Source organism: Aedes aegypti, chromosome 1, assembly GCF_002204515.2.
Source record: "Aedes aegypti strain LVP_AGWG chromosome 1, AaegL5.0 Primary Assembly, whole genome shotgun sequence".
NCBI classification, from domain to species: domain Eukaryota; kingdom Metazoa; phylum Arthropoda; class Insecta; order Diptera; family Culicidae; genus Aedes; species Aedes aegypti.
In genome coordinates, this window is record NC_035107.1 from 144,340,893 (window position 1) to 144,363,391 (window position 22,499).

General features: G+C 35.8%; 2 protein-coding genes across 2 annotated transcripts in view; one reads left to right on the forward strand and one right to left on the reverse strand.

The window, feature by feature from the left end:
• Positions 1–964, reverse strand: part of LOC5578139 (tissue inhibitor of metalloproteases) — a 47,361-nt gene extending 46,397 nt beyond the window's left edge. Inside the window, exon 1 of the mRNA XM_001663660.2 lies at positions 498–964. The gene's annotated coding sequence lies outside the window, so the exon portion shown is untranslated. The remainder of the gene's footprint in view (positions 1–497) is intronic.
• Positions 1–22,499, forward strand: part of LOC5565053 (synapsin) — a 169,063-nt gene that overhangs the window by 118,844 nt on the left and 27,720 nt on the right. The gene's annotated exons all lie outside the window — the stretch shown is intronic.

Sequence of the window (22,499 nt, forward strand, 5' to 3'; positions counted from 1 at the left end):
ATATGTATATCGTGTGGCAGGTACGAAGATACTCTATGCCCTGGGAATCGAGAAAATTTCCTTTACGAAAAGATCCTCGACCAGCGGGATTCGAACCCACGACCCTCAGCATGGTCATGCTGAATAGCTGCGCGTTTACCGCTACGGCTATCTGGACCCCTTATCTGATAGCCCTACACTGCTGTATTTAGCAAACTTCTTACAAGTTATTTCTGAAGAACTGTGAAAATTTCATTCGAATCGGTCCATAATTGACTCAGATGTATTAATATTGAAATTTAGTGGTTATTTCGACCTGAACTTTGAGGTAAACTGTATACGATCTCACAGAAAGTATTAGAATTTAAAAAAGTTGCCAACTTTGGCTTTAAACTTAGCACTTTACGTCGTATTTTCTACTATACAACAGTGATATGTACGAACATCATCGAAATTGTGAAATTTTGTCCCGCTCTGGAGCCAAACACATCTGGTCACTGTAGCGTTGGAGTGCTTACCTTCTTCGGTGCGCCTGTAAATGCGGCGACTTGAGGCTGAACTCGGATCGTCCTTCGATCTTTTGCGGTACGCCGATAATAATAAAAAGCGCCGTCACAGCCTATTCCTCGAAAATCACGTTCACTTGAAAACGCTCAACGCGTAAGGGACTGCCACTCAGGATCAACTTGTTGATCTCCCAGACACTTTGCACAGATGTTGCCCTTGTCGGTTACACTTTTACCATCCAATTTCGCTGCCGCTTGTGATCTTGATTTGTAATAGCGGACTATTTCGTGGGATTTTTTACCATTTCACTGCACCATGTGAGAGCAAACAAATTACTATGTGAGGAGGTTTACAATAACAATTTTCTCTGCACTTCACGACTATTTCGTCTTCACACCCTTTTTTTCCTGAAAAGCGGTCGCGTAAAAATAACACATCCAATCGGTACGGCGTTCGAATCTCAACTGGTTGTTTGAGTCGAACGAGTTCGCGCAAAGATGAGGACGGAGCACTTTTTAAAATACACCACCATATACTGCTCTTCACCACGCTTGTCGTCATCGATCGTGCTTACTCACGGTAGACGTTCTGGAGGGTGAGAGCAAACGACACGCTCTTGGCTTCCATTCAACACCTTTTGCCGAATTTCAACGTCACACTACAGTTTCGCATCTACAACCAACCGTATCCGAACTATTCAGGCTGCTCCGGTTTCATCAACGAAAAAATTCTCACCCGAAGAATGGTTATAAAATTGGATGTCTCTTGATCCGTGAAAATTTGAACGATTTACCAAATCTTCGCTAATGTTCACCGGCGATCAAAGTTTCTAAGAATGACGCATTTTTTCGACATGAATGCGGTTTAGACGATATTAACTGCACGGTCGTGGTGCACTGCACAATGGTCAGGCTCCATATCAAAAGGTGGCCAGAACTATCAAAATTAATTTTGAAATCTTATTTAATTTTTAATATGGTTAATACAGTTTTGATACGAATTCCAGACAGCTTCAAATTCCAGACATGCTCATGTGTATGGAGAAGATTTCACTCGAAATGTTTAAAATGTGTGAATGTATATACATATAACTCCATACATTACTACTAGGAACATTATAAGTGATCAGAATATTGCTCAATGCTGAATATGAATATGGTCTCAAATCTCTTAGGGAAAACAATTCTAACAAACTGGGACGATTTTTGTAATCTATGTCAGAAATTTCCATATAGCGTTAAACGCCTAGAGGTATGCAACGCCCTATAAATGCTACGAAATTCAATCAATTTTGTTCGATTTATACTCCATTATCAAAGTAACCACAAGGCAGAAAACTGACTTTCGATTATATGAAAAATTATATATCCATTCAAAATAAATCTTTTGGCAATCTATCAACTACTAGCTCCAATGCAAGTACTTGTTTTAAAATATAAATAATAATTCTTTGAAACAGCATGCACAAACATTCGTTATCTTCGAAAAAAAAACTATCAAAGTTACCCCGTTTTACGGAACTGAAAAGTGCTCTAAAATGGTTCATCCGTTAGTTAGTTTGGTTTTTTTATTTGGTCTTTTATTTTAATTTAAAAATAATATTAGAAAATAAATGACACGAGTCCATTTAATGTTTTAACAGGAATTTCGAAGAGAGAGAAAAATTAACCGTCAGTGAGTCACTGGCCTCTCTTTAAGTAGATGCCACATCATCATTATCCTTTTCGGAACGCGTACGGGCGTGACGTGTTTTGAAATTTCTGTCGCGTTTCAATCGTTCTTCGCAAATTTTCTTTTCGGCTGGAACTAGAATCGCGGAACGGCTGATTCAAGTGTAGAGTTTTACCAAATGAATTTATTTGTTTCGAAGTGTACGGTTGGCAATCCATCAGTTTGTATTTTTCAATTAGTTCGATGTGCATGTAGCAGTGAAGTGTGTGTACCGTCCGGATGTTCGTGATGCTAAGCCGAATATAGCCTTTGGACTTCTTCTAATTTGATGAGATCTTTCATGTTTAAAAAAAAATATATTGGCGTGGTTTGCACGCTGCAAATATGACTATGTAAGCTTGAAAAAATATGAGTTTGACTTTTTTTTTGTTAAAACACCTCATCCGTTCCTACTAAACATAGGTCAGTTGATGTTGTTACAGTGCATAATTGAGGAGTACCAATAAGCGTAATTTCAGCTACAATTTGCGAATATTGTTGTGGTTTTATACGTTTTGCAATAATAATAAGGAGGCGGGCATTTAACCTCGCCATTTTATTTTCGTTACAGGGAGCGAGTAACGGCGCTTTAGCCTAAGCTTCCGAGCCAGGACTAAGGTAGACATACCTGTGTCCCATCCCTGGAAAAAGAGCAATGGAGCGTGCATTAACTTTCTTAGCAAACGCCACTCCCAACGATTTGAAGTTTCCCCTGAAATGAGATGGTTGGTACGGTTGTCCCCGTTTCTTCCTTAATAAAATTTAAAAGTTTACATCCATCATATTATTCATAAGTGGATAATCTGATCGTCGTGATAACTCAAAAGTATCTTAAAAACCAAGAATGCACAGGGGATGATTCTAATATTACGTAACGTTTTAGATCCCCTCCCTCCCCCCTGGAAAATTTGTTTTTTTTTATGAACCGTAACACAATGGAAGACCCCCTCCCTCCCTCTACTGCGATAGGTAATATTTCAACGATCCCCAGTAGGCCTGACCGTTTTAATATTTGTATCATACCACTGATATGCTGAAAATATTGATGCTGACAAAAAAATACTAGAAGAAATTCTAGTATATCCATGGTGCTTTCCAATATTGGCTGTGCAAGCGCTTAGATAGTTAGTTTGATATAGATACTGCCCATAACTGCATATTTGTAATATTCGACAAAAGTAGGCATTGAGTAAATGGGATACCAAGTTTGCATTTTATTGCAGTAAGGAAGGGAACTGATATTTCAAAAAATTACTATGAATTCAAAAGTGCTTATTGGAGGCTTAAATTTTGTACAACTCATATTGCTTATTGGATGAATAGTCAGAAAATAATTCTGATAGAAATTTCATTGCCACTGCATTACGAGGCTCATGTATATTCTGAATGTGACTGTTATGCGGTTACATTTGCTAATGTGACAAAAAAACTTGGTATTTTTTTCGAATTTTCTAGAACAATCTCACAGATTTTAGTAAGTTGATCGAAAGTATTTGTCATTTGATGACTTTCCCCGGTATTAACTCGAAATTGTCAAAAATGTCGAATGTGACTGTTATGCAGTTATGGGCAGGATAGATGTCATATCATCATTATCCTTTCCTTACTTCCTAACGGAAGAAAGGCAATGAAAATGTTCATGTCTTTTCATTTCTGACTTTCGATTAGACAGCTATTCTTTCCAAAATAGTTTTCCATAAGCAATTGGAATAAGAGTGTAAAAGTAACTAACATGACAGTTTTCAGTATGCATTCTACGAAATACTCCGTTACCACGCAACGCAACATGTTTCCGGTATGGTAGAATAAGTGTTTCCCATTAATATACCGATCATTTTGACTCAAGAATAATTTCTGAAAATGGTCTATTAGTTTTTACATTCAATTCATTTGAAAAATCCTAGCTCCGAAACTGTTAATTTTAAGAGAAAAAATGTTCGATGCAGAAGTTGCAGAATATGCTTTTAAAAAAATATTAAATTTTTATCATGATATATTTGAACATAAAACTTAAATTTCAATTGCCTCAACAGCCAGATGTTTGGGACAATGATGGAGACTTTTTCAATGAAAAAGTTTGATTAATTACAACTTTCGGTCGATTTTGTGTGCGTTTGTGTTTTTTTTTATTCTTTTTCGTTAAAATATGATCACATCACTTCTCTTAAAGTAGCCATTTTCGAGTTATTGTACGTTAAATGCAGAAATGGTTCAATACTTTTATTGATCATAGAATAAAATAGCTGGATGAAGTTTTCGAGCTATTCAATCTTACACTTTGTAAATTTTAAAGATTTAAACTCTTGTCACGTCATGTAGCCGCCATTTCCAAATTTACACACTACAAAAACATTCTTAGATCTCATAAAACGTTTTTTTTTTTTGCAGAAATTAGCTGTTTTTCAATTCAGAGTTACATGCAACTCTCCCTTATTCGATATCAAGTTAGAGAACCATAGTAAAAATTGGCTTTCATGGCTACCTCGATGGTCCCTGGAATCGTGGTTGCACTTTTTTTTTTGTTTCTGTAACTCGATACCTCTCTAACTCGATGGCCCCTTCAATACGGTGTTTTAAATATATGTTGACAATATTGTTACACTAAGTTCTTTTAAAATATATTTATCCACTCTTCATGCACATTCTGATCATACTCGATCAAGTATAAACAAAATTTGTGTTTTCAAACAAATGAAACGGTATGAACAGTTACGCATGATGGGAATAATTCTTCTAAAACAATAAAAGAAAACACCAAATAACATATTCAGACAACATATTTCTTCGATTATGCCGATAAAATTAATTTTGTCCGATTTTGTTTTCCAACCATTATGCAGTAAAGAAAAGAAGTAATCGCGCAATTTAGACGTCATCTCAGCCGCCACACTATTTACATGCGAGGGAGAGTGTGCTGAGATAGCATGTGGGTGCATAAACGCGTTATCGTGCATTTAACGGCTAATTGGACTCAGTTTAGTTGGACGCTAGGTATAACTAGTTAATAGTCCATTAGTGTGCAGTATACATATTGGCTTGGACAACTATCAACATTAAGGCATTAGTATTTTCAAGCGTATCCTTCACGCAGGTCGCCAATTGATACCGCAGAAATGGAAACCAAATACAGTCAACTCTCCATGGGGGTGGGCCGTTTCGCATAAGGACGTTTGGCATGATGGACATTCTCTTTAACTCGACCACGAAATCAGTGCAATAGCGATTCAACAGACCATATAAATTGTCTTGAAACCCAATACTCACTATGGTTCTATAAATCAATATCGTGATACGGAATATCGAGTTATGAAGAATTTACTGTTCATGGAGATCCGTACCTTAAATTCTGATGCACCATACCGAGTAAAATTGATTACCGTTACAGACGATTTTGCTTTTTACAAATAGAGCACCAATATTTAATAGAATTAACGAGAATACATGTTAGTTATGCTGATAAAGACAATTGTCATTGTAAATGTTAATTTAGATAGTTGAGCTCTGGATCCATGTGGAGAAGTAGAAGTAAAACCTTCAAGTGTTCACCACAAGTACTACACTTTATTTTGGTACTTTAGAACGTATATGTTGTAACTTTTTCACACGTGAAAAATTTACAACATGCGGACCGAGTTGGGCAGGGAGTAAGGCAGATATTGCGCACTTTACCCAAGATTATACTATCACAAAAGTTGTAGAGTAGAGAAAAAGTGAGTTAAATGTGCACGTTTGCATCCGATCATCTCAACGAATTTTGTGCACTTGTTTCTTGAACAAAAAGGCATAGGGGAAGGGGTGGTAAAATGAACACCTTAAATCATATTGTTTCTGATAGAAAAACGAGGAATTTGTATAGTTCTATCGCACAACATCAAAAATAGGGAAGTAATATGTAGCAGCGACATTGATTCAGACTAAAATTGCTAAATTTTCACATATTTTCATCGCTATCAAGAAGCGATGCAAATGTTCATTTTACCTGCACTATGTGGGTAAAATGAACAAATGATGGTGGTGAAATGAACACCACGTAAAAAACATGGGCATTTCTGAAAATTTTCATTGCCCTACCGAAAAAACATACTTTACTGATTGTAACCCATTGAAAAAAATTCTAAAGGTATCAGATTTGACATCATATCATAACGATATTCACCTGACTGGAAAACCTCAAGTCTTTCTAGTTCAGAGTTATGTCAGTTTTCAAACGTGGTTTTCTAAAATCTTAGTTTTCGTAGATATTTTTTCACTTCAATTGACCTCCGTATAAACTCGAACACTCTGATATATGCTCTAAATCGTCCGTGCGTGATAAAAATTCATCGAAATTTGTTTTTTCTCAGCAAAAGGAACGGTGTTCATTTCACCACCCCTGTTCATTTTACCACCACTTTCCCTAAATGCACCAAAAACACCATCAGGATTCAACGTAACGTGAGCTGCTATCCCACTTTGAAAAAGCGTGTGCACTTTTGTGACGGTCCAATTTGTGAAATCAGTGTGATCAGTAGACTGATGCAAATTTTGAAGTTTCTGCTCCCCTATGCTTAAACGATGTCAATTATGATGAAAATCATTCTCCCAAAATTTGAATTGATTTAGAAGAAAATCGTTTGTGCACACGCCATTTGAAGTTTATATGGGAATTACTATGGAAAGGACAAACCTTTTGTGTTCAGTCCTCTATCTGCTCGTCATAATAATATATGAAAAAGTGAATACACTCTTCCCAAGTGAAATCTTCGCAGTTACAACTTTGCCGAAAACCACATTTTGCTGGGAAGTAAGGATAATTTATTATTCTTGACTCCAAAGTCTAAACCATGCTGAGATGATCATTCAATTACTTTCAGAGCAACACTGCTGTTTTGCTATAGAACATAGTAGACTGGATTACTTTGATCTTTTTTTTTTTTTTTTTTTTTTTTTTTTTTAGTATCATTCCTAACATTACATTCATTTCTTATATCTACGTGTTCTGTGTTATTTCACAACACTATCATCCTAATTTGGTAAAACAAATTTAAGATTTAATTAACATTTTGTTAACAACATATTACATTTCATTTGCCGTAGCAGTTCAGTTTTTTTTACAGCTGAGTTGATTTTACCTGCTTATAAGAGAAAAAAAAAACGTTTTTAATAAACCGTAAAACGGGGTAACTTTGATAGTTTTTTCGAAGAAAACTTGAATATTTCTGCATGCTGTTTCAAAGATTTGCAATTTATATTTTTAAAACAAGTACTGGCATCCTAGCTATCGATTTCAGTCGATAAATTGGCAAAATATTCATTTTGAATGGATATATAATTTTTCATATAATCGAAAGTTGATTTTCTGTTTTGGGGTAACTTTGATAATGGAGTATGATTCGAACAAAATTGAATGAATAACGAACATTTGTAGGGCATTGCATACCTCTAGGCGTTTAACGTTACATGGAAATTTCTGACTTAGATTACAAAAATGGTCCCAGTTTGTGAATATGCTTTTCGCTAAGATATTTGAGACCGTATTCAAGTTCTATGATAACTAGGCTATCAAAGTTAAGTGGCCAACTATTCAAAACTACATCAAATAGTGATCGTAGAACAGATTGTTTGTAAGCGTTTTGAAAATGCTAAAATTGTGTAAATTTTTTTAAATTCGTATAAAAAGCCTAAAATAATCTTCATTAAGATGAAAACTGCTCTTACATGAAGTGTCATACTAATATTCTTTAGTTTTGCATAAGTTTTGCTTAACTGATTAACAGAAATTATGATATTTCATTTTGTATGCGGTGGGTTACGCACTATCAAAGTTACCCGCATTATCAAAGTTACCCCGTTTTACGGTACTTAACCTAACTTAACCTAAACTTAACCTAAACATATGACATTTGTTCCAATGTTTCAACATTGGATATTCTATGTAACTCATTGGTACTATACCAGGGAGGAAGTTTCAGAATCATTTTCAAAATTTTATTTTGAATTCTCTGCAGAGCTTTCTTCCTGGTATTACAACAGCTAGTCCATATTGGTACAGCATACAACATGGCTGGCCTGAAAATTTGTTTGAATATCAACAGCTTGTTCTTAAGACAAAGTTTTGATTTTCTATTAATAAGGGGATAGAGACATTTTACATATTTATTACATTTGGCTTGAATGCCCTCAATGTGATTTTTGAAAGTTAAATTCTTATCTAGCATGAGCCCTAGATACTTAACTTCATCTGACCAATTTATTGGAACCCCTCTCATCGTGACAACATGTCTACTTGAAGGTTTCAAATAAAGAGCTTTTGGTTTATGTGGGAATATTATTAGTTGAGTTTTGGAAGCATTAGGAGAAATCTTCCATTTTTGTAAGTATGAAGAAAAAATATCCAAACTTTTTTGCAATCGACTACAGATGACACGCAGGCTTCGTCCTTTGGCGGAGAGGCCTGTGTCATCCGCAAACAAAGATTTTTGACATCCCTGAGGTAGCTCAGGTAAGTCAGATGTGAAAATATTGTATAATATTGGTCCCAAAATGCTGCCTTGAGGAACACCAGCTCTTACAGGAAGTCTTTCAGATCTGGAGTTCTGATAATTAACCTGAAGTGTACGATTTGACAGATAACTTTGAATTATTCTAACAATGTATGTTGGAAAATTAAAGTTTTTTAATTTTACAATCAAACCTTCATGCCAAACACTGTCGAATGCTTTTTCTATGTCTAGAAGAGCAAGACCAGTAGAATAGCCTTCAGATTTGTTGGAACGGATCAAATTTGTTACACGTAAAAGTTGATGAGTGGTCGAATGTCCATGGCGGAATCCGAACTGTTCATTGGCAAAAATTGAATTTTCGTTGATGTGGGCCATCATTCTGTTCAAAATAACCTTTTCAAAAAGTTTACTGATTGAGGAAAGCAAACTGATTGGACGATAGCTAGAAGCTTCTGCAGGATTTTTGTCTGGTTTTAAAATTGGAACAACCTTAGCATTTTTCCATTTGTCAGGAAAATATGCTAATTGAAAACATTTGTTAAATATATCAACTAAAAATGATAAGCTACTTTCTGGAAGTTTCTTGATGAGGATGTAGAAAATTCCATCATCGCCAGGAGCTTTCATATTTTTGATTTTTTTAATAATAGTTCTCACTTCTTCCAAATCAGTCTCCCAGGCATTTTCGAAAACGTTCTCTTGATTGAGAATATTTTCGAACTCCTGAGTAACTTCATTTTCAATTGGACTAGTAAGTCCTAAATTAAAATTGTGCGCACTTTCAAACTGCATAGCAAGTTTTTGAGCTTTTTGCAATTAGTTAGTAATAATTTGTTTTCCTCTTTCGATGCCGGTATTGGCTTCTGAGGTTTTTTCAAGATTTTCGATAATTTCCAAAAGGGTTTAGAGCCAGGGTCCAATTGAGAAATTTTATTTTCAAAATTTTTGTTTCTTAATTGAGCAAAACGTTTCTTGATTTCTTTCTGCAAATCCTGCCATATAATTTTCATAGCAGGATCGCGAGTGCGTTGAAATTGCCTTCTCCTCACGTTTTTAAGACGGATCAAGAGTTTAAGATCATCGTCTATAATCACGGATTCAAATTTTACTTCACATTTTGGAATTGCAATGCTCCGGGCTTCAACAATGGAATTTGTTAAAGTTTCAAGAGCATTGTCAATATCAAGTTTAGTTTCTAAAGAAATGTTAACATCAAGATTGGAGTCAACATACGTTTTATATATATTCCAGTCGGCTCGTAAATAATTGAAAGTGGAGCTGATAGGATTGAGAATCGCTTCTTGGGATATTTGAAATGTAACAGGGACATGATCAGAATCAAAATCAGCATGACTAATCAGTTGGCTACAAAGATGACTAGAGTCGGTTAAGACCAAATCAATCGTAGATGGATTTCTAGAAGAGGAAAAACATGTGGGGCTATCAGGGTATTGAATTGAGAAATATCCTGAAGAGCACTCATCAAATAAAATTCTGCCGTTGGAATTACTTTGAGAATTATTCCATGACCGATGTTTGGCATTAAAGTCACCAATGACAAAAAAATTTGACTTATTGCGAGTCAATTTTCGCAAGTCAGTTTGGAGCAAATTAACTTGCTGTCCAGAGCATTGAAAAGGCAAATAGGCAGCTATGAAAGTATATTTACCAAATTGTGTTTCAACAGAAACACCTAAAGTTTCAAAAACTTTAGTTTCAAATGATGAAAACAGTTGATGTTTTATACGCCTGTGAATGATGATTGCAACTCCCCCACATGCCCCATCAAGTCGATCATTACGATAAACAAAAAAGTTAGGATCTCTTTTGAGTTTAGATCCAGGTTTTAAATACGTTTCGGTAATAACTGCTATATGCACGTTATTAACCGTAAGAAAATTAAACAGCTCGTCCTCTTTACCATTCAGAGAACGAGCATTCCAATTTAAAATATTTAAATTATTATTTGGATCCATTAGAAAAACGTAATCCAATAACAATTTGATTTGTAAATTTTACACCTACTTGGACTGCTTCAGTCATAGTGGTGGCTTTGAACATTGCATCAATCATTAGATTCAATTGTTCAGTTAGAAAATTAAAATCAGAGGCAGACATGTCATGTGATTTCCCATTGGAATTTCCGGTAGACGAAGAAGCGGAGTTACCTGTGGCGGTAGGGTTTTTTCCATTTGATTTGAAACAAGTAGAATGGGTACCCATGGATCGAACAGGGGAGGAGTTCGAATTTCCTGCTACGATATCGGCAAAGGATTTACCGTGGGTAGATACATTCGAAATAGAAAGATTCGAACGGCTACCCGACGGATTAAAATTTGTTTGTGAATGAGCATGATTATGATCTTCCTGATGGGTATGATTCATGATCAAGCGATCGTTAACTGAAAAATGAGCATTGTTCGATACTCTACCAGGCAAATTCCGGAAACGACCGTTATCGTAACGGATATTATCTTTCATCTGCCTGGCACGAGCCTCAATGACCTTTTTGCGTGAAGGACAATTCCAAAAATTGGACTTATGGTTAGCCCCGCAATTACAACATATGAATTTGGTGATTTGGTGAATTTGGTGATTCCTTCACTGGACAGACGTCTTTGGCGTGAGAAGAACCTCCGCAAATCATGCATTTAGCATCCATGCGACAATTTTTTGTACCATGACCCCACTTTTGGCACCGACGGCACTGAGTGAGGTTCTGGTAATTTCCTCCAGGTTTCTGGAAATGTTCCCATGTCACACGGACATCAAACAAAAGTTTTGCTTTTTCTAAAGCTTTAATATTATTTAGTTCTTTTTTGTTAAAGTGAACTAAATAAAATTCTTGAGAAAGCCCTTTCCGAACAATGCCAGATTGGGTTCTCTTTTTCATAATGATTACTTGGACTGGGGAAAATCCAAGTAAATCATTTATTCCATTTTTGATCTCTTCAGGTGATTTATAGTCACTTGAGAGACCTTTCAAGACAACTTTGAACAAACGTTCAGTTTTGTCGTCATAAGTAAAAAATTTGTGCTTCTTCTCTTCAAGATGTCTGAGAAGAAGCTCACGATCTTTAAGAGTTTCCGGCAAAACGCGACAGTCTCCTTTCTTTGCGATTTGGAAGGAAACCTTGATTCCCCTAATGGAGTTCAAGATCTCCTGCCTAAATCCCCCAAATTCGGAACAACTGACCACGATAGGCGGCACTCTTTGCTTCCTCACTTGAATCAAAGAGCCTGGGCTAGAGGCTGCTTCGATTTGGTGTTCGGAAAATTTGTCTAGAGCATCGAACTGATTGCTCATTTCGATACAATTATTCATTTCACCCTTGGAAGAAAGTTTGCATTCCGGGGAAGCGTCCTTTCTTCCATTCTTGCCACGTGTAGTGACAGTTTTAAAACCCACTTTTTTGGAAGGAAGTAGTGAATTCAGAGATTCACCCTTCCTTTTGTTTGTTGTTGATACCATGTTTAATTAATAAACGAAAGAAGACGTGACCTTCGAAAGGTTTTTTCCCAAGACGGTGTCCAAGAAGGATTACCACCGCTAGCTTTCGCCAACGGGTCCAACGAAAAATCGAAGGCACGGGTCCAAACAAGGATCGTAAAGGGATCAATAGTAGAAAAAATAGTACTGAAAAGTACTGTTTTAGTAGCACTGAAAAGTACCGTTATTAATTTTAGCACTGAAAAGTACTGTTTTTGTAGCACTGAAAAGTACTGTTTTATTGCTTTAGGTAGTTTTTAAGAAAACTTCCAAGAGCAGAGAGAATTCGTGTACGCACAGCACGAAGGTACGATGCGCACTGGATTACTTTGATCTATTCTACCCACCAGGAGCACCACTGTTGCATGCCGAGCAGTTGGTTACGCATGCAAAATGCAAACCCACTTTATGATTATGAATAGCAATTTATCCTAACGTCCAATCGAAATGTGGTCTTCGGCAAAGTTGTAGCTGCAAGAATTTCACATGAGTAAAGACAATTCACTTTTCCATAAAATATTATGACGGCGAGATAGAGGGCTGAACACAATAGGTGAGCGTTTTCCATAGTAATCTCCATATAAACATCAAATGGCGTGTGCACAGTCAAATTTATTCCGAATCACTTCAAACTTTGGGAGGATGCTATTTACCATAATAAAAATTGTTTGAGCATAGGGGAGTCAAAATTTCAAAATTTGCATCACTCTAGTGATCAGCATTATAGAACACAAAATCAGTGCAACTGCGGTTCTAGAGACCATCGAGGTAGCCATGAAAACGAACTTTTGGTTTTATGGTGGTTCTATAACTGGATTTAGTGATATTAAATATCGAGTTATGGAGAGTTCACTATATTTGTAACATACCTCACATGATGAAATCAACCATAATAATATTGAACTGATCTGATGCTAAATATTAAAAACACATTCTAAAATATTTGCAAACTAGCTAAAGTCAGTGTCCTTATGTTCAAAACGCCATGAACATCTTCGCTACTGTCTGGCGGTGCCAATTAGTTGCGAACTGCCTACCAGAGGCATCAACCCGCAAAATACAGGAAGGAAAAACTTTTCAACTTCAGTCGCTTAGCCGGTAATCGAGTCAGCATGATGGACATCATTTGCGTCGTCTGGTCGAGTACGGCTGGGAATATTATTTATAGTAGCCGCGGCAATGTCCCCCGTGAACACTACGCTTCATTTTCAAGTTCTTGGGGCCTAATGCAAGGAATTCGTAGTAGGGTAAGGATATCAATTTATGGCCGCAGATGGGGTTTTGAAAGAGCTCTTGATTCTTTAATTGATCCAATCTGAACACGAATAAAGTCTGGTAGATGTTTAGAGCTGCTGTGTAATTTTTATCAGTCTCCAATATACGCATATGAACTTAGAAAACATTTAGAAGTTTCTCGTTTTCATATAAAATAAACGAATGAAAAGCATTGTTATCAGCCACGGCATAAAAATTAACAAGGCAGGCTCTTTACTGATGTAAATATCAAGTTTCACTATAAACATGTGACGTCACTACTATCGTACCATATACCTTCCGGACCACTAGATCATTTTTTCGTAAATTTGTTCGAGGTGGATAGGAATGACGTCGTCAAGTAGCTGTCAGTTTTCGGAATATATCACCTTCTTAATTTAGTACACCGTGGTTATCAGCGAGTCTGCCAATTCTAATTCGAGTTCGATTGTTTAATCTTTTAAGATCTCCATTTTCTAAGTATGACACAAATTTATGACGAATAAATATCTTAAAGTTGATATTAAAAAATGTGAAAACTGAGATTCTAAATATGTAAAAATATACATAGATTCAGAATATGTTAAAAAAAAAACTACATACCCCTAAACAACCCAGTTGACAAGAACGTTAGAGTTCACCTTAAAAGTAAACTACAACGCGAGGAACTGAACTGAGCATAACGCGTCCAGCAGCATGTGCATGCTACATAAATCAATTCGCGAGCTGCAAGGTATCCGGTACCATGCGGTCGTCAGGATAGACACGCCAGAAAGAGGAAAAGTGCAAGCATATTTCCATTCCGGTGAGATACAGTTTCTCAATGAGTGATTCGCGGATCTATTCAATCACAGAAACAAAATCAAAAATAGAATAGGAGCCGGATCCTATTCTTGGCATTTTTGATTCACTTCGGCAGTGGGTTTTTTTGAAAACTACTGAGCTCATATTTGGCCATAATATGCGTCGTGCTAAAGTGCTTCTTATTGCAAAGTTTCAGACGATTCGTCCGAAAAAAAAACCCCCCATTCCAAAGTGCCAATCATGAAAGTGCCCAAGAAGCTCTGCACCCTTCACATTTTGAAAAATATAATAAACGATCATTCATGAAATTTCACAAGTAATTAAAGCTTGACAATCGTACTAACTCTTACATTTCAAATCCTCAAAAAGATATTATTAACCCTGTAATATTCAAAGTATTCTTCTGGATCAAAATACTATTTTTGCTATGTAAAATCTATCGTATATAAAATCGAGAATAATGAATTGGAGTCACAGAATAGGGATCTATTTTATAAATCGAGTAGTTTCGTGTGACTCGTCTGCAGTCATTGTCGATCAAAGCAAGCATGCATATTTTAGATGTCACCCGTCGACTTTCATAGGAATCCAGTCACATAGACCGACAACTGTCGATAAACTCGAGTGACAGAGCCAATTCGAGCGAAATTTTTGGTCGACAGTGACTCCAGTCGAGTTGCTTTTAATCCTTTTTAAGTGTACTTTCAAAAATGGGTTTTAATAGTAGTTTACGGTACAAGTTGCATAATGATTATGTTTACAGCACCAGTCGTAACTTTATCCTACGAGGCTTGTCGAGGCCGTTTCATGACAGATTTACGTGATGAAAAACAGCCTATTACGATGAGAAATTGCAAAAACATTATTACAAAACTGTTGTATTCCCCATTACTTCAACTATATTACTAAGACCTACGTGGGTTCAAATCCATCGGGTGAGAAACACTGTAATAACAGAGACGACAGAATGTATGAATGAATGATCCGCCACGGTGGTTGGTTTCAATCGAGCAGTAGTAAGTCCGGTCTCAACGCATTGAAAGGTGGCGACTGATTATAGCCGTTGAAGACAAATGTCGCGACAGACCAAGTCAGCCGTCTCTCCATCTTTGTCGGTAAATTCGAAGGTTTCCTTCTTCATTCTGACGTTACGTCCCAACTGGGAAAAATTTTGTTCCTCAACTGTGTCCGTAAACCACAGTTTTTCTTCGTGTGACAAGCTCAAAGAAACTCGAGTATGCCCTGTGAAGACTAGAAAAAAATTCAATGCGAAAAGATCCTCGGCCGGCGAGTTTTGAACCCACGACCCTTATACAGATATTTAAAACAGAAAGTATTAAGTACATGTAGATTCATACTACAATAATTATAGCTTTCTCTCCACCGCACACCACTCCCCGTTAAAGTTTAAAAATTGCGAGAATATGAAGAATATTATGCGTTCGTACAATTGTGTGAAGGTTGAACAACTTAGAATCCAAATTCAAGATTGTACCAAAATGTGAAAGGCATAAATTTTATAAGGGAAGCAACAAATAGTAGTGCAGTTTTTTTAACAGAAGCCCTGGAAGGACCCAAGGAAAGAACATAGATTCGATGATTGAAAACCATCATATCATGTGATGAATCAATTTTCCAGATTTCTCTCAGAGATTATAAACTAATGCACTATTTGTAATTGTATGCATATTCTAGCATAATTGTTCGCCTTTTTACAAAATCTTTAGATATTTGCTTTAGAAATTCAAACATTGTTAATGTAACTATTGTAAATTCCGACAAAACCAGAGCTTCATGGATTTCTACCAGTTCATTTCATTAAGTTTTTATGAATTAATATTTAAACCCACCATAAAATTAGCTTGAATATTAATATTTGAATGCAACATCCTGAGGCGAAATTGATCATTATATAACAAATAACATTTTCAATTAAAACAATCCTTATCTACTGATTTTTTTTTTGGGTGTTCTGAACAAGAAAATTATGCCAAATATTTTAAAATCGTCTGTTTGACCATTTTATTGCAAAAAAAAAACATTGGAAACCTGCATACTACGCCTAAATATAGGCAATTTCCTTTGAAATAAGCATGTTTTTTTTCTAGAATAAACGGTGTTATGATATAAACACTGTTCTTGAAATGCTTTATGGTTTCAAAACTTTGTTCAGTAGTTTACACTCAAGCTCCTACAATATATCAAAACACTTATAGTTTGCATGTAGGCTAGGTACCATCGAGTAGTTTGATACTTACTTTCAATTGCATTAATTACATCTTTTAAAACTGTGAATATTTCTAAGCAAAACTAATCGTATTAAAAAATAAAACATTTAAAAATCATCATTAGACAATTGCAAGCTAAACAAAATTCACATTCAAATCGCTTGCGCCACTTCTCAATATTATTATTTTGGCATAAATTTTGAGGTTTCTCTTTTTATGTGACTTGAATCCAGAAAAGCAAACGAGTTTTCGGTTTGGAGAGGTTTTAAAAAAGAAAACGGCACCCTAATCAGTACCCCCATAGTAGAGGATCCCATAAAAAACAATGGTTTGCGGCATTAGAGTATACCCCATTAGGCATAAAGACGTTAGGCATAAGGACGTTAGGCATAAGTATGTTAGGCATAATGGACGTTAGGCATAAAGACATTAGGCATAATGGATGTTAGGCATAAAATACGTTAGGCATAATGGACGTTTGGCATAAAATAATTTGCGTGTGTGTAATTCAAAACTCTTCATATCGAATATTGTTCGGGTCGATTTACAAATTCCATTACGTTGATGGAGGTGGGTGGGTGTCCTTAAGATGTAACAGCTCATAAAAAATAATAGAAAAATCACACAAAAAGCGTTACGAGGGTGTGGTTATAAATTACTATTTTCGGTGTTATGAAACTTGACAATGAATCCATTATCGGAAGATATGGAAGAAAATTGTTATCATGAACATTGTTAGCATTCTTAAGCCCAGTTCAAACCATTTTTGTAAGTATAAATTTATATTTGCGATGAGCAAGTGTTATTTATTTCTAGAGATGTTTAGTTTGATATTTTTTTACATAATTGTTAATTCTAAAGAAGGGAAATATTCCATGTAATTATTAGTACTTATAATATAAATGATTAACTTGAAGACAACAATCTAGAGCCATCATCAAAAATTCATGGTATGATAGGTGACATTATCTTCAACAATTATATTCTGGTAGTGTGATGCCAATAAAAGCTTCACATTCCCACTTCGAATCTGCTCATCAATTTAGTGTGATGAAAACAGTTCCTTTGCATCTTCTGCCAACAATGTTCGATGATTTTCAAACAATTTTAATCAGCCATATATGCCGAAACCCCTTGAAAATATTTGAAATTTGTCGAATTCGAAAAGTAAACTTTGATCTCAAAGTCAATTTAATAGTGAAGCTCAAATTTTACATAGCATAGTATTCAGCATTAAGCATGGCGTGCATTTTTAATGGAAATATTTACACTTGCAACTCCAATAACTATTAGAACAGCAAGAATCCACAAAACAGCATATTATTGAAAGAAGGTCCATTTCTTACAGTCATTAGATTGACCGTATAAGTATAAAGAATAGCCTATGATTCAAAAAAGGGAAAATGTATGATGAGAGTGTTGAGAGCGATAGTGACATAAATTTTTGAATAAATATGCCTCGAAAGAACAGTTTAATTATAAAAAAATTAAAAAATTTCTGATTAAAACATTAGCAGTTAGTGCTGCTTCTCGACGGTATAACTATAAAGAACAGCCTTCAATTTAAAGAATGGATAATCTCTGATGTTAAACAGCCAAACACAAAATATGAGCAGCAATTACAGCATCGTTCATGTTCTTGGCATTACGCCCCAACCCAAGCTCTTAGCTTAGTATTCTAGGAGTACTTCCACCGTTATCAACCAAATGTTTGCTATGCCAAAGTGGCCATTTTGCATTCCTATTTGTGCGTTTACGTTTATACTTCATGATCCTAGGCCATGGATCGACTTGAAACCGAACTAAAATACCTTCAGAATGGCTTTACTCTATGGTCACATAAGTTACCACAAAGCTAATGAAGGCAATTGCCAGCATTTTCATGCTAATCATTTATTCTAGTTTTGTCCTAGAAATTGACCTCAAATGATTCACAACTATGGGACGACTGCAAGGCAATCGTATATCAAACGACACACTTTTGTTCTTTGAAGACCTCCACAATCACCAAAAAAGTCACCTCACTTTTCACACAAACAATTTCATTTTTTTTTATTTAAGGAATTATACCTATCGTCCGTTATGCCTAATGTCCATTATGCCAAACGTCCTTTATGCCTATCGTATTTATGCCTAACGTCGTGCACCCGCGACATTAAAGGTACCGTGCTGAATAATAGTGTTCCTATTATTAGAGCAAAGACTTGCAGGAAATTTTAAATACATCGTTATTTTTTATACATTTGAAGGAAAAAGGATTTGAAATCTATAGACTGATACGTTTAAATCACATATTTCATGATTTTATCATGATACTTCAGCTGCTTTTTCTTAGGTGCTCCACTTAAGGTACACTTGCTCTATTGCCGATAAACTTAATTTGAAGTATTTAATTGATTGTATTTTTTTATAGAAAATATTTAAAAATGATTTTGGCTGGTTCAAAACCACGTTGTTCCATTGAGATTTTTTTTTTCTTCAAGCTCCGTGTTCTTTTATGCAATTTTTACTAGGATTCCCCAGGATTTTTTCAAAAATCTTTCCAGACATTTCTACACAATTTGTTTTAAATAGTTTATCCTGTGAATCAGGTCAGCCTTTACTTGATACTTGATGGGCAACAATTCCTTGCTATTGCATTGAATCTACGCCGAATGAAAAAGCCTTCTCCATTGGACCCGGTCCTGGGCCAATCGCTTCCAGTCGCTCTGAACGTTAAGCGACCTTAAATCCTCCTCAACTGCAAAAAGCCATCTGGTACGCGGCCTTCCACGGAGGCAACGGCCTCTCCCTGGTTCTCTGCTGAATATTAGTTTAGCTTGATGATCCTCCGACATGCTACATACCCAGCCCACCGCAGCCTGCCGTGTTTTATACGCTTAACAATATTCATTTCATTATAGACTTGGTATAACTCGTGATTCATGCGACGCCGCCAGATGCCATTGTCCCCAAAAGCTCTCCGGTCGACCTCTTTCAACGTCCAAGATTCGTGACCGTACAGAGCTACCGGAAGAATTAGAGTCTTGTACAACGCGAGTTTGGTCTTTGTCTGTAAGCTGCGGGACTTTAGCTGGTTACGAAGTCCGTAAAAAGCCCGACTAGCAGCTGCAATACGCCTTTTAACGCCTTCAAAGGCCAGCCTTTATGAAGACTCAAAGATAGCTCTGATGATTCTAAATATATTTTGAACTAGAGTGAGTTTGCTACAAAGGTTAACATTTCAAAGATTGTCTTCAGCATTTATACTTACAAAAACATTCGTCATGATAAACTTTCTGGAGAACTCTTGGAGTGCAATCAAATCTCCGATTCATGACAAATCTCTTACCAGAAATCATTCAAAGACTTAATATGAAGAAGAATAGAAATCTGATAAAAAATATTATTATGAAATTTCCCTGAATACTGTCAAGAAGCGTGCTAGCAGGGGTGCTATGAAATGGGTTGAAGTTGATCTTTTTTGAGTGATTCTGTTCAACAAGTTCTGCTGGGATGCATGTATCATAATCTTAATATTTTTTTAAACCATTACTGGTTGGATGTTTATTGAGTTATGTATATGATTTTTTGAAAAAATGTTATAATAACGGTTTTTAGAGAACAAACATTGATATTTTTGTTTCCGGGTGAAGTTGATCAATTACTACGACAGGTTTCCGAAAATAAAGAGATATGCTACTCACTTAATATAAAATCTAAATCGAATCTCAACAATCTTACAACTGTCAATATGAGCTTTTATTGGCTTTTATCGGTGAAAGTGATACTACTCAAAGTGGAAGGGAACAAGGAAAGTAATGAAAAAATATGATGGATAGAACCGCAAGCAAGCAACGAAAGAAATGAGTAGAAGTTGAAAACTAACAGAGGGTCATATATGAACAACACAATCGACAAATCATTTAGGCGTGTCCAGAGATTATTCTAGAAATGTATGATTTATTTGTTCAGGATAAAACAAAGAATTCAATGAGGATTTCTTCTAAAAATTACATTCAAGAAATTAAATTTCTTAAAAAGAATCTTGTAGAATTGCTTGAACTAGACTAGAAATCCTTGAACTAGACCTGTGCGCCGCCGCAACCGATCCATTTTACGTTACACCGACGCCGATTGATGCATCGGCGGCGCGCCATACGCCCATCAACGTCTCACCGCCGATTTTGGGTTTTCACGCCGATAAATGTTTCAACTCGAAACATTTTATAATATTAATATAAGTCCATTTATAATATTAAAATAAGTACCCGTATAGGACATTTTGGTAAAGCGTATAACATTTGTAATTCTAATAGGAAATCGTCAAGGGATTCCTCCAAGAAATTATCCAGTGGATCCTCTAGGAATACGGATCCCATCGAGAATTATTTCAGAGATTCTCTTGAGGATATTTTGTGGAGTGTGAATTTATTGATAAATGATTCCAGGATTTAATTTCGAAAGATTTAGTATTTCTAGGATTCCTCGTATTACTGATGATTGCAGATTATTTAAAAAATAGTTCCTCTAAAATTTCCTCCGAGTTGATATCCAGACTTTTTTTTTCAAGAATTTCCACGTACCGTTGTTTACAGATTCCTCTTCATAAATTGCTTCAAGTATTCCTTGGATCATTTTTTCAGAAATACAAGTATTTTGTTAAGGATATTAAAAGATCTCACAATGAGTTCTTTATGGATTTTCTCATATGATTGCTTAAGATTTTTCCGGGCCTATACATATTTTTTCTTCATTGATTATTCTTTGTATTCTTTCATGAATTCCAGCAGCAATTCATTTGGGGCCGAGTGCTGCCGAGGCTGTGGGCTTCGTGGCCGAGTAGTTAGTGTCGCCAGGCAGTAATCGCTTCGTGTCATGGGGTGTGGGTTCGATTCCCGCTTCAGCCGTCGAAATTTTTCGTCAGGAATGTTTCTCGGCTATGCCACTGGAGCATGCTTGTCCGTTGTCTAGTGTTAAGTTACAGTCTGTGCAGCTAAATGGCTGAAAACGGTGTCCGTGTCTTTAAAAAAAACAATCCAATAACTGAATAAAAATGCACTTCTCATTGCACATTCTGCACAAAAACTTGGGAGAAAAATCTCAAAGAATTTTTACATAAATTTCTCTATGGTTTTCTGCATGCATATGTCCAAGAATTCCTAAAAATTACTTCATACAGGCCTCTAGGGATCCGTCCACAATTTACCAAAAGAGTTTTCAATGAAACCTGGAATTCCTTCTGTCAAGAGTATTCCATGGATTGTTTTTGTTTCCCTAAATTTATGCAGAGTTTTCCAATGATTACTTGAATATAGGACACTTGATTTTTATCGAGGATTTCATGTATGTGGAAGGAAATCGGCAAATTCACAAATGTTTTGGTGGATTTTACTAAACTTCTACAAGTATTGTTTATTAGGGTTTGCAGAAGCAATTCCTTCGCATATTTTGAGAGTTATTGCAAGAACAAAATTTTACACAGAAATAAATGATTAAGCTCATTAAAGCTTGAATAATAAGGCTGGTTAATGTATCCTAGTAGTATTAAATCACTCAAGTATTAACTTGATCGTGATAGTTTCACTACTGTTGAAATTTGGACATTTTTTCATAGAAAATTTTACAGATCTTTTTTTTTTTTCTTTTAGACGTTTTGATCTATTAAGCATAGATATCTGTTTTTATCATAAGAATTGTAAGGAAGATATGGGATTTCAAACTTTTTTATTATTATAGTTGTACACATACGGTTTCATAATTTATATTGTCGATTTAGTTTTATGGTTAATTTTCTCCACGCCGATGTACGCCGCCGTCGCCGCCGCCGAAAGTTATCAACGGCGTGACGCCAATGACGCTACCGCCGCCGGTGCAAATATGCCCTCGCGCCGCCGCCGATTGAAAATATTTCGGCGCACAGGTCTACCTTGAACATATTTTTTATTGAATTTCCGGAGATATACTCAAAGGAATTCCAAGAGAGCTTCTGATTAAATTTTCGTTAATATTTGAAGATGTTTCTAAAGATATTTTATAATAAATTTAAAATAAATTGAATCATGT